The sequence below is a fragment of the Poecilia reticulata genome, linkage group LG16 (assembly GCF_000633615.1).
Source record: "Poecilia reticulata strain Guanapo linkage group LG16, Guppy_female_1.0+MT, whole genome shotgun sequence".
Lineage (NCBI taxonomy): Eukaryota > Metazoa > Chordata > Actinopteri > Cyprinodontiformes > Poeciliidae > Poecilia > Poecilia reticulata.
The window spans coordinates 20058981-20073304 of NC_024346.1; the positions used below are offsets into that span (position 1 = coordinate 20058981).

At 39.1% G+C, this 14324-nt stretch overlaps 1 long non-coding RNA gene across 1 annotated transcript; it reads right to left on the bottom strand.

Moving 5' to 3' along the window:
- Positions 1-5179: 5179 nt before the first annotated feature.
- On the bottom strand, positions 5180-7213 carry LOC103478455 (uncharacterized). The gene is made up of 3 exons (XR_535802.1): positions 7144-7213; positions 7014-7070; positions 5180-5292 (listed from the first exon to the last, which is right to left on the bottom strand). It is a non-coding gene; the product is annotated as an uncharacterized LOC103478455 (long non-coding RNA).
- Between the last annotated feature and the right edge of the window lie 7111 nt (positions 7214-14324).

Consider the following 14324-nt stretch of genomic DNA (forward strand, 5'->3'; position numbering starts at 1 on the left):
TATATATATATATATATATATGCCAGTACTGTAGCATACGGAATACATGGTGAAAGTCACACTTGCAGTGACTTTAACCATAAAGAACTAAAGTGGCATTGGTCATTATATCACACATTTACCAGGCTTTTACTAATCTTGACCCCCTTTTTGCCATCGGAACTGCCTCACTAGGAGTTTAGCTATTTGCCAAAGCCTAAATATTTACCAGGGTATTGGCCCATACTGACCTGATAGTCTGACACAGCTACTGGAAATGTGTTGGCTGTAGATCCATAATGAATCTCCTGTTCTACCACATCTCAAAGTGTTTTGTTGTATTGAGATCTGGTGACTCCACTGAAGTTCAGTGTTCACATGTATTGGTATGTTAAGATGATTTGAGCTTGTGACATGGTGCATAATTATTGCTGAAAGTAGTCTTATGAAGATGGAAACACTGTGACCATAAAGGCATTGACTACAGACTCATGTTGTTTTGACTTTCAGTCTACATAAATTAAAAATATATTTTAGATTTTTTTCTCTGCATATTCAGATAAGTCCCAAAACATTAATCTACCTTTAGAGAAGTTCCCACACAAGCTACTAGGAGCAGGTATTATCTGAAACTTGAGTTTGGCTTGAAGCTGTTAGTCTCAATCTGATATAGGGGGAAATGATTCTTTTTGAGTACCTACTTGAATTTTCTGCCTTTAAGCACATTAACTGTAGTCACTGCCAGCTGGCTGTACACCTGTGCAAACTTCTTTGGCAAGAGGCGCTTTCTCGATCACGGTTTGGGCACCTGAATCATTTAACTCTGCACTGCCAGACGAGGGATTGAAAAATAAATAGCAACCTGTTTGCATTGGTGAGGCAATGCTTAAAAGGAAAATGAGGCTTATCTATTTTTTTTTCCTCCTACATCCGATTTCTACATTAACAGAAGTACAAATTCCCTGAAGGTAGGTGGCTTACTTTGTTTCTGTCAATGATGCTTCTACAGGAATGACACCTGCTGTCATAAAGATTTTATACCAGCTCCTCTGTCTTGAATTTGCACAGTTTCTGCTGAAGATGAGGTCTCTTACAACCATGGCTCCTCACTTCCATCTCCTCTAAGCAACGTTTTCTGTCAGAGGAGCATGTCAAACCGTCTCTCAGCATTTCTTTAAATCTCCCTCTCTACAGACACCCCATCATTTTCTTTCCACTATTCTTAGCACACGACCTTCCTCCACTATCCCTCATCTTTTTAACTCCTACAATTCCTCTATCTCCACCACCCAAGGTAAAATTGCTTTCTGTGCTGTCTGCAGTAAGTATTGCCTTAGTGATTTGTATCTGACCTACCACCTGACTCCACTCCTGGTGGATAATAAAGCGTAACAAAACCTCTGCTTGCTGTAATCCGACGTATTTGTCAAACTTTAAAAGCTTTTTTTGATCCAGACACCAGCTGGAAATTAAAATACTACACTTGTATCATTGAGATCTATGGCAGAGGTGAAAATATCGCAAAAGGCTTAAATAGCCACATTAAAGATGTTGTCACGTCGCTTTTTTAATTTATCCTGCAAAGTATCCTGGACTATATGAAACCAAGTTATAAGTAGATCTAATGTTGAAAAACATATTATGAAACTTAAAGTTCTGTTGCATCTATAAAGTCTGTGCATGACTTTTTAACAAAACTTTTTTATTGGTACAGTGTGTGTGTGGGTGTTCAGATTCCAGGTGAAAAATAAACATTAATCTACTGTCTCACAACAAAATAATTATGCTTCTTTCGCATTTCCCTCTGTCTGTGTGAAGATATTTATTAGCTAAATTAATCAGAAAATAGATTGGACTGTCCTGCTGTTGGAGCCGGTTCAAATATGCTGCTTTTGTGGGTGAGTTTACTTTATTAAAGAGCAGACAATAATAATAATAATAATAATAATAATAATAATAATAATAATAATAATAATAATAATAAAACAGAGATGTAGTTAATTTACACAATTGTTGATTTTGTCAGCTAATGTGTTGAAACAGAATGGATATTTTAATAAAGAGGAGAGCCCAAATTTATCTACAGAGGACCTGAATGTATTTCAATTGTATGGCTTCAAAGATAATGCATTTTCAAATTTTTCAATCAAAGTTTAAAAACCAATACAACAACAAAGAAAAACTCATGCCAGATCCTTTGATGGTAAGTTTTCTTTTCTGTTAATGAACATTAGTTAAAGTATTTGAGCCATTGCAGCTTTCTGGGGCTTTTAGATAATATGAAATATAGTTTATGTGTCTGTCTTGTTAAACAGAAAACATCATGTCTTCTGTGTTATGCTAATTTCACACATGATCATTTACAAGATGATAAATTAACAAAAATGTGAAAGTAATTCAGAATATTTTTATGGTGAACTGTAAACTTGAAAACAAAAAAAGAAAGTTTGATGGGATAGTTCAGAATCTTGGAAATGGGGTTTAGTGTGGAGGGCACCAAAAGTAAAGACACAAGAGTTGGAGAAAAAAAAAAGAGAGATTAGTCATGACTTCTGAGCTAATATTACTCGCTGTTAGATTAGATCAGGCTACATTTTTTACATTTCCTGAAATAAAAAATGACAAACAGCTGTACTTTGTTAAGGTTAAAACATGGGTTTATTCCAAATATCTGCCAGCTAAAGGTACCACACTCGAATCTCAACCACACGAACAACACAGCAAGACTTTACAAAATGCTCCTGCTGTTTTTATTGCCTTTTTACATGTCAGTTTGAATTGTGTACTCTAAAGGAAGGACGCTACGTCATTAAACTTGTGTGGTCATAGTGTTAAATTTATTTGATTTATTATTCAGTTTACTACCTGCAGTAGGTGCAGTATGTAGGCAAAAGCTTAAATATATATTGCCCTTCATAGATTAAAAAAATCCAATAGGTTCATAAAACAACAAAATCAGGAGGAAAAGATTTCCTGGTGAAGACAGCAAACACATTTTTTCCTTGAGTTCATTAAAGCTGTTATTGTCCCTGTGTTTCTGTCTCTGTCCCTCCTTTGTATTGTACAATAATATTATGTATTGTGTCTATAAGTGTTCCTCATACAGCCCCATATAGTTTTTATCTTTAATGTGATGTTTTCTAAATGATTAAGTTTCTAATATTTTATCGGTTATGCTCTCAGTTTCTTTTTTCCTACAGATCACTCAAAACTGTATTATATATGTAATTAAGCGCAATATTGTTTTTATAAAATGGCAAAACTTTGACGAGCCACTAAAAGACTCAGATATTTTAACAAACTTTTACACTACTGCCACTTGTGCTGCATCTCAGTCTACAGTGACATCAGACATTACTAATGTAGGCTGTAGATCCCAGCAACATACCCGAGGTTCCATGAACCTGAAGATAGGTGGCTTACTTTCCCTCCAAATGCTGATTACCATCCAAACCTCTAAGCAGACCCCTTAATTGTAAAACAAACGTTGAATTTCAAACATAGTGGAGGGGAAATGGAAGGAGAAACAACTCCAAGTGAAGCAGACTGCCGAAGTTATGTGTAAAATGTGTGTCAGTAAAGTATGGTGGTAAAAAAAGAGAAAATGAGGAAGTATAGTTCCTGCCAAATGTTGGGTTCTGGGGAGAGCAATCGATGAGTCCCATCTGCTGTCTTTAAATCACCAGTGAAGTTTGTATGCAGGATCCTCAGACTGTGTCCAGGAGAAGGTTGACACTACAGCTGTCAGTTTTACAGAAGATTATTGCTTTGTTTCTTGAATACATTCAATCCATCGCATCGATAACATTTACAGGGTTGGTAAATAGACAATATTTTGTTTGTTTTTCAGAAAATTAGTGGAACCAATATGTGACGATATATGATCTTAGTTAGCGTTATGTTTGGTATGACTTAGCTTAAATTATGCTTAGTTTGATGCACTTTATGACTGCATATCTTCAGATTATGAAAATATCCCAAAAATGCTTGTAAGTCAAATACAACAGTTTAAATCAGGGGTTTCGTACTGCAGCCCTCGAGGGATGGAGGACTGAAACTTTAAAGTGTGACTGTGGTCCAACAAATTACTGAATTCCCAAATTGCCTCATAAACTTTTACAGTGTCCTACAAAAAAACTAATTTCTTAGATTCAGGATGTTGAAGCAGAGATGCGTCCAAAAGTTGCAGAACCACAATGTGCGCAATGTTTTGTTTACAGTACAAAACTGAAGAATGGTGAAATGCCAAGGACTTCATATAGAGCAGGGTGCAAATTAGCAAAGTGGCAATTGCACCTCAAATCAAATGTTTTTTTTTTCTTTTTTATCTAGTTTGTGTTTGCTTTTGCATTTGATACCAATTCAGTTCGTCTAGTTCATTTTTGTCATTCCCTTTCATTAGTTTTCTTCAGGCTTCAGTTCCAGCACACCTGCCATTCATTAGTACTCAGGACACTTGTCACTCATCCAGTAATCCCATTATGTAAATTGGGCTTGTGTTTTTTTTCCATCCATCAGCTGGTTATACTCATAGCATCCTGTTTACTATCTGCACCCACTAGTTGCCAGCTTGTCATCCTGACTGGATTTTTATGAGCTTGTTAATTAAATTTTTCATGATACTCCTTATTTTCCTGCTCGTAAAAAAAAACCTTCCTTCCCACTCACAACCATGATTCATGACAGAAATGATATCATATTTCTTCTAATTAATTTTGCTGAAATGGTAATTATTACATTAGGAAGTTCATTAATATTTTCCCTTGACCCTGAGATATTTTTTTTATTAAAGCCAAGAAAGAGTGTTAAGGGAATAAAGAAACCCCGATAGCTCTACTTTGACTGTCAGAGATTTAGAGCTCCTCCAGTGTCTCTGCTTTGTGTGACCTTGTTTGCTCTTTTCCGTGTGTGTGTGTGTCTGTGACCTGGAAATCGATTCCAGCACGGCATCTAGAGGGATTTCTCAATTCCTAGGATAGATTTAAAAGAGGAAAGAACTGAGAAGAGAGGAGACTTGAAGGAGCTATTACCAAAGATGAACTGATGTACTCTTTTATAGAAATCTTCTAATAAAAAACACAACCACAGACTGTGATCTGATTTCAAATTGCTTAAAGCTGTCGCTTCTCATCTTACATCGATGCTCCAACAACAGAATGAACAAAAGATCTAATTATTCTAGTGATGTTATTTAAAAAAGGGATGTTCCATTTTGTCAAATGTTTTGACATTGGTCTTCCTCGCCTCCACTGCTCAGATCTCTGGTGGGAAGAACAGACTTGAAGAGCAGACGAGGTTTTTATTGCGAAGCATCTGTAAGCAGAAAAATAAAAGGAGGCGTCGCTACAAACAGCAAACTGACAACAAACATCTGTCACAACCCTGAAACTAGAACTACTCAAAATATTCTGGTTTGTCTAAGTTTTTGGCATCAACTGAAACAGAGTTGGTCAAAGCGATGAGGCCCTCAGGTACATCGCTGAGGACTGCACACAGCAGTCAGAAATAATTGAAGAACCCCTCAGGAAACTGAAGTGAACAGAAATAAACCAGAAACAAGTGCTAATGCCTAGGAATGTTTGATAGTAGTTTCCCATTCAGGTTTGTTATAACTTGTGATGAAGCCAACTTTCTCAGTTTGGATCCCTGTCATCAGTTCTTATAGAACTATTTTAACAATTATTATCCTGAAGCCTAATTCAAGACAAAAAGTTAAAAAAATGAAAAAAAAGGCAGTTTCTGCTATCAAGCTTCTGGGTAAAATCTTAGTAAATATAAATGTATAATCTTTTACCAGCACGAGCCTAATTCCTAAAGCTGAGAAAACCCAAGTAACCACTCACCTACATCTCTGATGTCTGATTGGACATACACCAGCAGATTAAGCCTGACATGTTTTAATTTGGTTTATAGAAAATAATGTAGGTAGGCATGACATTTACTGTCCTCAAGATATTTTAGCATCTTTAAGTTCACAGTAAAAAAAAATTCTGTAAAAAAACAGGAAAATGTCCTGGTAATTTTCTGCCAGTACATTCTGTTTTTTTACGTAATTTCCAGCAGAATTTTTTCCGTAATTTAACAGCTTTTATATGTTAAATTTTAAACAGCAATATGGGCTGCTGACACTGTGCTACTGTTGGTGTCGAGCTTTCAGTTACACAGAAAAAGCTGGGAGACATTACGTTCTGTCTATTGTTTACGTTTATGCACCGTACAGAACAAATGTGTTCGAGTGGGTTGTTTACAACCCATCAAGTATGGAGCGGCAGCGTCATTTCTTTGGGATCATCCTTTATTCTATTTTTATGCTAACGTGTAAAATTATTAAACTAAAATTATTTCTTTGTAGCTCTTCTCCAAGCAGGCTAAATTTCTTGTCACAATTTACAACAGCAGCAGCAGCAAATGTTTGTAAGTTACATTCATTTTTACTTTTAAGATATTTTGAAGTCAAGTATGATTCAAAATTTTAAACCTGATAGAATGATGAAAAACCCTACATAAATTAATTATTTTAATATACCATTGTCAATCTAAACTTAGTATTTAGCCATTAAAATCCGTGGTTTTATTCCCTAGCCTCCTGAAATATACCCTTCTGAAGTCTGTCATGGCGCCTTGAATGATTAAGTGATGGAGCTGCAAAGGGTTAATAGATTGAGTCGTGCAGAACTGATTTGACAGTTTCCATAGCAATGATCAGAAGCAAGATATTCCCCCAGAACTACAGTGAGCTCATTGTAACTATGACCTCATCTATGACATAGATCAAAGAACATCTGAGGTTATAAATGCTTGGGTCTCAAAACAGGAGGTCATATCCAAGCATTTCTTTGATAGTTAGCACCGTGTTGGACAAGTATTTTGACAATGCAACAGATCGGATTCACCACCATGTTTTTTCCCCTGACGTTTGGAGCAGGTTATTTAATCACGACAGGAGTGAGAGCTTTTCAACAAGATACTTTTTGGGATCACTTTTGACATCAATAGTTACAAGGATGAGAATAAGTATGATGAATTTGACATACCTCTTCAAACCTTCCCCCACTGTGATGAGCAGACTTCCTCGGCTGAGGACGTTTGCTCTAAAAAGAAGAGACCAGACTCTGAAACCTTACCCTGTGTCATGCAGAAAAGGGCAAGAAAAAGAATATCTACCGTGTTCGATTCGCTGATCAGCACAAACATCAGGATAGAAATTCTTGTTGTCCGACATCTTGAGTGACAGATGTATTCCCCCTGATTTTTAGAATGGCAGAGAACTTAGCATGTTATTTCCCCTGGGTTTTGGTATTGGATATTTGATTACATCAGGAATGAGGTACAGTTTTGACAAACTACTTTCTGGTAGCAATTTGGAAAAAAGTAGCTCTCAGGACGAGTGCACACTCTCTCGGTTTCAGACTTGGAACAGAAGACGAAAGGAGAGTTGTGGTGCAAAAAATTCTTTGGAGATTGATTTACTAGTTACAGATCTAGCTATGGGGCTTACAAAAGAAAGCATACCGAACCTGTCCAGAGAAAGCTTGCTCCCAAAATCTGGAAAGAAGTCAAGGACATAGATTTTATCTTTTATGAGAAAATGGAAAAAAAGTCTGCCGAGATATCTTGCAACTTCTCTGGGGCAATGAAGATGCAGTTAGAGAACTGCTCTTCAAGATGATAAAAAGCAACAACCCAATAGTGATTTACAAGGTTGTGCAGTGCTTCAGAAGAACCCTGGAACGACCGATGAAAATCAATCTCCGAGACACCTTTCTTCAAAAGACATGGGGGTTCATCAAAAAGGCTGCGTCCTGTGGAGACGATTCAGACAAATAAGAGAGGCAAGAACCCACCAAGAGTGGACCAAACGTTGTGTTTAGTCCACGCTTAGCTGGGCCTGAACCTGTCTCCGAGTCAGGACCCGTCTCCGAGTCAGGACCCGTCTCTGCGTCAGGACCCACTTTAGAGTCAGGACAGACCTCTGCGACGGGACCCGCCTCATAGTCAGGACAGACCTCTGAGAAGGGACCTGCCTCAGAGTCAGGACAGACCTCTGAGACGGTACCTGTGTCAGTCAGGACCTGTCACCGAGTCGGGACCCGTCTCAGAGTCGGGACCTGCCTCAGACTCAGGACAGACCTCTGAGACGGGACCTGCATCAGTCAGGACCTGGGTCAGAGTCAGGACCTGTTACCTAGTCGGGATCTGTCTCAGAGTCGGGACCTGCCTCAGAGTCAGTCAGGACAGACCTCTGAGACGGGACCTGCCTCAGAGTCAGGAGAGACCTCAGAGTCAGGACCTGCCTCAGAGTCAGGAGAGACCTCAGAGTCAGGACCTGCCTCAGAGTCAGGAGAGCCCTCAGAGTCAGGACCTGCCTCAGAGTTAGGACCTGTCCTCGAGGTAGGTCCTGACTCTGAGACAGGACCTATCTCAGAGTCAGGACCTGCCTAGAGTCTTTACAGATCTCCGAGTCAGGACCAGTTTCCGAATCTGAAGCGAAGGAGGGAACGAAGGAGAGACATTGAGGGGGCTACTGTACCATGAGAGGTACACTAGCCCCCCCTCAATATAGAGGTAGATGTGAGGGGTCGAAGAGGGTGGCGACAATCTAGCGTACCATTGAGTGCTTGGGGAGCGGACGGATGGCGTATTGCAAGAAGGGGGAGGAGATCTGGCTGTAGAAGGAGGGGGCGAAGGAGAGACATTGAGGGGGAGCTGGTGTACCATGAAAGGCACACTAGCCCCCCCTCAATGTAGAGGTAGATGTGAGGGGTTGACGAGGGTGGGGGCAATCTAGCATACCATTGAGTGCTGGGGGGGGGCGGACGGACGGTGTATTGCAAGAAGGGGGAGGAGGTCTGGCTCTAGAACAAGAGCACCGAACATGCAACAAATTTAACGCTGACTGAAACACGAGCCGTCGACACCCCAGTCTTATCGTCATCCCATTGTCTAACGGTTTCCCTCCGCCCCCACATTACGTTCGTTCGTCTGTCCCGTGGTCTAACGGGTGCTCTCGCTCCCCGCCAAGTTTACGTTCGTTCCTCGTTTGACCCCACCATACTCCCCACCACCACCTCTAACTACCCCCCACTCCAGGCGACATATGCCATACTCTAAACCTGACATGGAAAGTATATTTACCTAAGTTAAATGGTCACCTGCTTTTATGTTAACAACCGGGATGTCAAATCATGTCTAGCAAATAAGACAACTGCAGCTTGATATTTTTAAAAAGCAGGATTGAGACATAAGTAGCATGACGCCATGAACGGTTAGCTTTCACGCGCCCAGTTCAGTTTGACTTGAAAAATGGCTGGTACTTTGAATTCGGTAAAATACATGAATAGTAATACAGCAATCATCTTGTTTTACTTTTATAATACACAAGTAAACACAGCATTGTAAAAAATAATATATACCTTTTTAGTAAAAAAAAAAAAAAGAAAAGACTGCAAAATAGTTTGCAATTATAGACTATGCCAGGAGTCTCACGTAGTCAAACGAAGTTAACTACAAATATTTCAAAACATTATTCACAGAAAATAATCTGTTCTTATTTATTTTACTTTACCAGGGAGGTGGCAGAAAGGTAACTCAATTCTTAATCCAACCGAAGTCCAAAAGATATATGTTCCAGGGTCCGGTTAGCGAGCTTGAAATGTCGTCTGACCAGTGCTTCGCGAAGGTTCTTGTTCCCATGATGCAATGCGTAAAATKGAAAATATAGTACAAATACCTGTAAAACTAAAAACGGAAAAATTCCTTCAAATTTCTACTGTACATTTACCCGTTTTCTTACAGTTTTTTTTTACGGTGTTGTTATGTTGTCATTGCTGTTGTTCATACAAGTTAAAATATCTGGTCATATTTTACCTTTCAAGATGTGCTACTTAACTAACATGTTGTAAAAACTAAACAAACAGTGGAATGATGAATGATGTTAGAGATTTATGTGCTTAATTTAACATATTGAATGCCTTCAAATAATATACCAATGTTATTGATTTGCACATACCAGCTGGTTTCTTGACGTCCTACGCCTTCTTGTCAATCATTACTTCCTTTGTTAAATACTTATTCCCGTACCATTCAAATTTATAACACAACTTCAATTATGAAGTACATTTCCCCCAGTGTTGATTATTTGGGTTCTTGACAACATCACGTGTAAATTTCACATTTATGGTCTTGTTAAAAATATTGACATTGATGTGTTGAGTACTTGTTTAACCCAACATGTCAGAAATTCACTCTTAATAATTTACAATTTGTTTTTCTCATATTTCATTCTGTGCCTTCTTGAGAAAATTGGCCATGTCATTGTGTCCTTAAAAAGTAAGCTGAACTTTGCTCTGAAATAAATTTAACAGTGCTGGTTTTTTGCTTCGTTGGCTGCACACACGTCTCTTTCATCTGCATTACATTTATTTAATACTCTTACTAGTAAATGCAGCTGTAAAACCCACACATTTTAAATAGGAACACTGAACTCGAGCCTGGCCTGTGCACCAGGGGACATTAGAGGCTTGGTAAGAACATGAATAAACATCAGATAGCTTGTAAAGTAGCAACGTTCTTCAATAAACACCGCAATGATGTAAAAGCCTTTTACCGTTATTTAATGTTGGCAGGATTAACCCAACAAGGTTAATACTATATGTTATGACGTTGTTTTATAAATACGACATGTTACGCCACAAGAATACATAAACATTTCACATTAGATTGTAAAAACGGACAGGTCTGCCCGTCTTTTCTCTCGAAACAAAAACAGCAGCTCCTCATAGGTGGAGAAAAAGACATTAATACTTCTGCCCCTGTGTTAGTTTCTTTTTGATTAAACAAAGAGATACAAAATCACTGAAGCATCACTCAGTAAATCACGATAGTGTGTAACAAGTCACTGGAGGTGTGGAAAAACAATTTACAGAGGGAGGGAGATGATGCAGATAGTTGCTTCTCTCTGAAAGATAAAGCTAAAGAGGACTGCAGAGATCATCAAGGAGGTGGAGAGGAAAGACAAGATTGAATACCCAGCGTTCCATAAAGATTGGACCCTTTCCATCCACAAAGCCCGACTCCAAAGGCACCGACTCCCCGAGGAGGACGAGGGGATAAGAGAGTGGAGCAGAGCAGTATAACTTGAAAATCAGGTGATGAGATTTGGACTTGAGGGCAGGTTGTACTTAAGCACAACAGATGGTGGTAAGTGTTGGGTGTTAGGAAACAGGTGAAGCAGTAAACTCATTAAGATTCCTCCTGGGTCACGAGCATCATGCCGAGATCGAGAGAATCCAGTTCGAAACAAGGAGGTTTGAAAGTTGGACTTCTTTGATTTTAGATAAGGAGATTGTCTTGCAAACATTATCACTTTCACATGTTGCCATGCAACAAACAATTTGTTTTGTTGAAATTTCATGTGTATGATCAATGCAAAGTAGTACAAAAGCTGTCCTGTCAACAGGACCTGATTTGTGAATCTCTGCTGCTCCTCCAGTTACCATGGGCTGCTCTTAGCATAGCCCGGTAAAAAAAAATTGATTTTGTTATATTGTTCTATAATCTAAATAAATTAACTTCTTCACAGCATATGAAGAAGTTAATTTCTTCATATGCTGCCATATTCTTTCTTCTTCATGATGCGGTTAATGTTCTCCACCAAACCTCTGAATTGAAAACGTCCTTCCAATTTAAAATCGTGCTTATTTTGTTGTAATACGGTATTGTAATCTACAAAATTCTCTCACAATATAATAAAATTTGCTGAAGTAACGTAAAAAAAAAAATAGTAAAAACATGTTAGCTGACTACTATGTAATTATTTATTTGATGTCAGATTCCAAATCAGTTGTTTAGATTTTCTCTTCTTCACATGTCTAGCTGTGCAATTCTGCGATTTAAATCCGCGATGACTCGGTCGCTTTCGTCAGAGGTGTGTTGTGCAATCTTCTTCCCAGCAAGGCCTATTTACAATAACCACAAAACAACACGACAAAAGGGTTAATAAATCCAGCAATAGGCTTCAGACAGCTTCACATTTGCAATTAGTCCCCCACAAGCATATGCAGCATAAGAGAGTCATGTCCTTTGCTCGGCTAAATTCTTAATTGCATGCAAATAAGAACGACCCAGGTTCAAGATGCGATGCAATGAATCCATCTCATCACAAAGCTCAACATGAGAGCGAAATTAAGCATAACAGCGTCCTTCACTGAGAGCCTTATAATGGAAGGCTTCATGTTTTTGCAAACTTGTTCAAACCCCTTGAAAAGCTCTCCTGGGTCGGGACCCTCCGAAGTGTCGTTAAAGTTAGATGATTCATGTTTCAGTTCAATCCTGAAATCCCTTCTTGCATCACCCAGTTTTCGTCCCGAGTTCCAAAAACCCTCATCCTCCAGTGCTTCAATCGTGAGTCAGGTCTGATCTGCCGCACTCCTCTATTCCCCCACCTCCCTCTGCCATCTGTCACAGTGGGGTCCTCGCTGCCAAGTATCGCCTTTGAAAAGATTTAAAAGCTCATCCTGTCTCATACTCAATATTTCCAATGGTTAAACTATTTCTCAGTTGGTTTCTCCACTCATGTCCCAGTAAAAAAAAAAAGCAGCCAACATGCCAATTATATGTATATTTAAATTCATTGTGCATGATTTGCCTGTTGGGTTCATCTAAATGTGAATCAAAACAACAATAACACTCCTGCCAAGTGATTAATTGTGCATTATTATGTTTCCATTACTTGCAGTAGTTAATTTACGAAAACAATATTAAACTACAACTGCTACAACTACAATCATGACGACAGTTTTAAACATGAATATTATGCTCTTGCAAGCAGTAAGCCTATGTAACCTTTCAGTTGTCTTTTTTTTTTTTAAGGGAAGAGGAAATGTTTACTCATTAAAAATTGCTTGCCTTTGCTTTTTTATTAGTCTTAGCTAGCCAGAGTGTATAACGAGTAAAAACTCTCTCTCTTCTTTGTATCAGGAAAACTGTGTTTATGTTTGACTCCACGGACTCGGCATGTTGCAGTGATGTGTAGGAGATAATACGTGGTTTGTTGTCGAGGTGAAGTGGCATAGCCATCCCCATAGCCACAAGGAGACAGCCCAGCTAACCACAGAGGACACGCAGAAAGCAGCGGGCTTAGTGACGAAGGGTCAGCAGCAGAGCTGTTAGCCAAGCACAGAGTAACACTGACCTGCAGGAAGCACAACGCAGCTGCATGTTTGTGCTGTTAAATGTTGCTGAATCAATACCATTGGTGCTGACATCTTACAATGGAGGGTAACAAAGAGGTGGTTTTTGTTGCGTGAGCCGACCATCTAGTGCAATCCTGAGCTGCACCCCCAAAGTGATTATTTGAACTTGTGAGGAATGCCAACATTGATCAGCGTGTACAGCAGAGGTTGCCATGGAGACACCAGGTACCTGCGGTTGCAGACACTTTGATAACCAAGGAGTTACTCTGATTTTTTATTTATTTTACCATAGCTTAGAAATTTGGGAGACATACAATGTGCTGAATTATTTCCAAGTTTTGATTGATCTAAATCTAAAGATCATTGGTCAAGAAAAATGCACTATTATTTAATCTTTTATGTGAAATAACAAAATACAACAAATGTTGAGAACATTTTCATCTCACAAAGGCAGCTGTGAAACACTCAAGTGATGCATTTTAGTACAACTCATTGGTTTTATTGAGGATCGTGCTATCTGGCTATTAAGTAAGCATGGAGTGCAAAGGGGCCTCAACACACACACAGTTCTCTGAATCCAGAGCTGAGGGTGATGGAGAGGGAGAAGACTATGCTATCTAGCTCCAGTTCAACTCAATGAACACTTTAAGGAAACAAAGGCTGGGAATGCACTGTAGCACATGTACATCCACTTACTCATTCAATGAAGGATTATTCAATAAAACTACTCGATAAGTTAAAAAAAAGTTAAACGGCTGCAGTCTTATAGAGAGACTAGTCTGGGTTGTCTGAGATTGTCACTGTTGACAATACACACATAAATTGTCATAAGGTGGTGTGGTTGGTGGTGAGCAGAGAACGCTGAGACCCAGGTAAGGTGATGAATATGATGAATTTATTGAAGAGCTCACAGTCTGGAAAACAGGCAGCAAGGCAGGGTAGCAAACAGCCAATACCGGTAGCACTGACAAAGACTGAAAACGCGAGCTAGGCTAACTAGGACTTAACAGTTCCACTGGAGAGCATCGACATAACAACTGAAGACAAAGAAAGCTTTCAACATACGTCTGACAAAGACCCAACGAAGAACACGGACAACAGGTGAGACTAAATACACACGGGGTAATCAAGGGAACGAGACACACCTGGGAG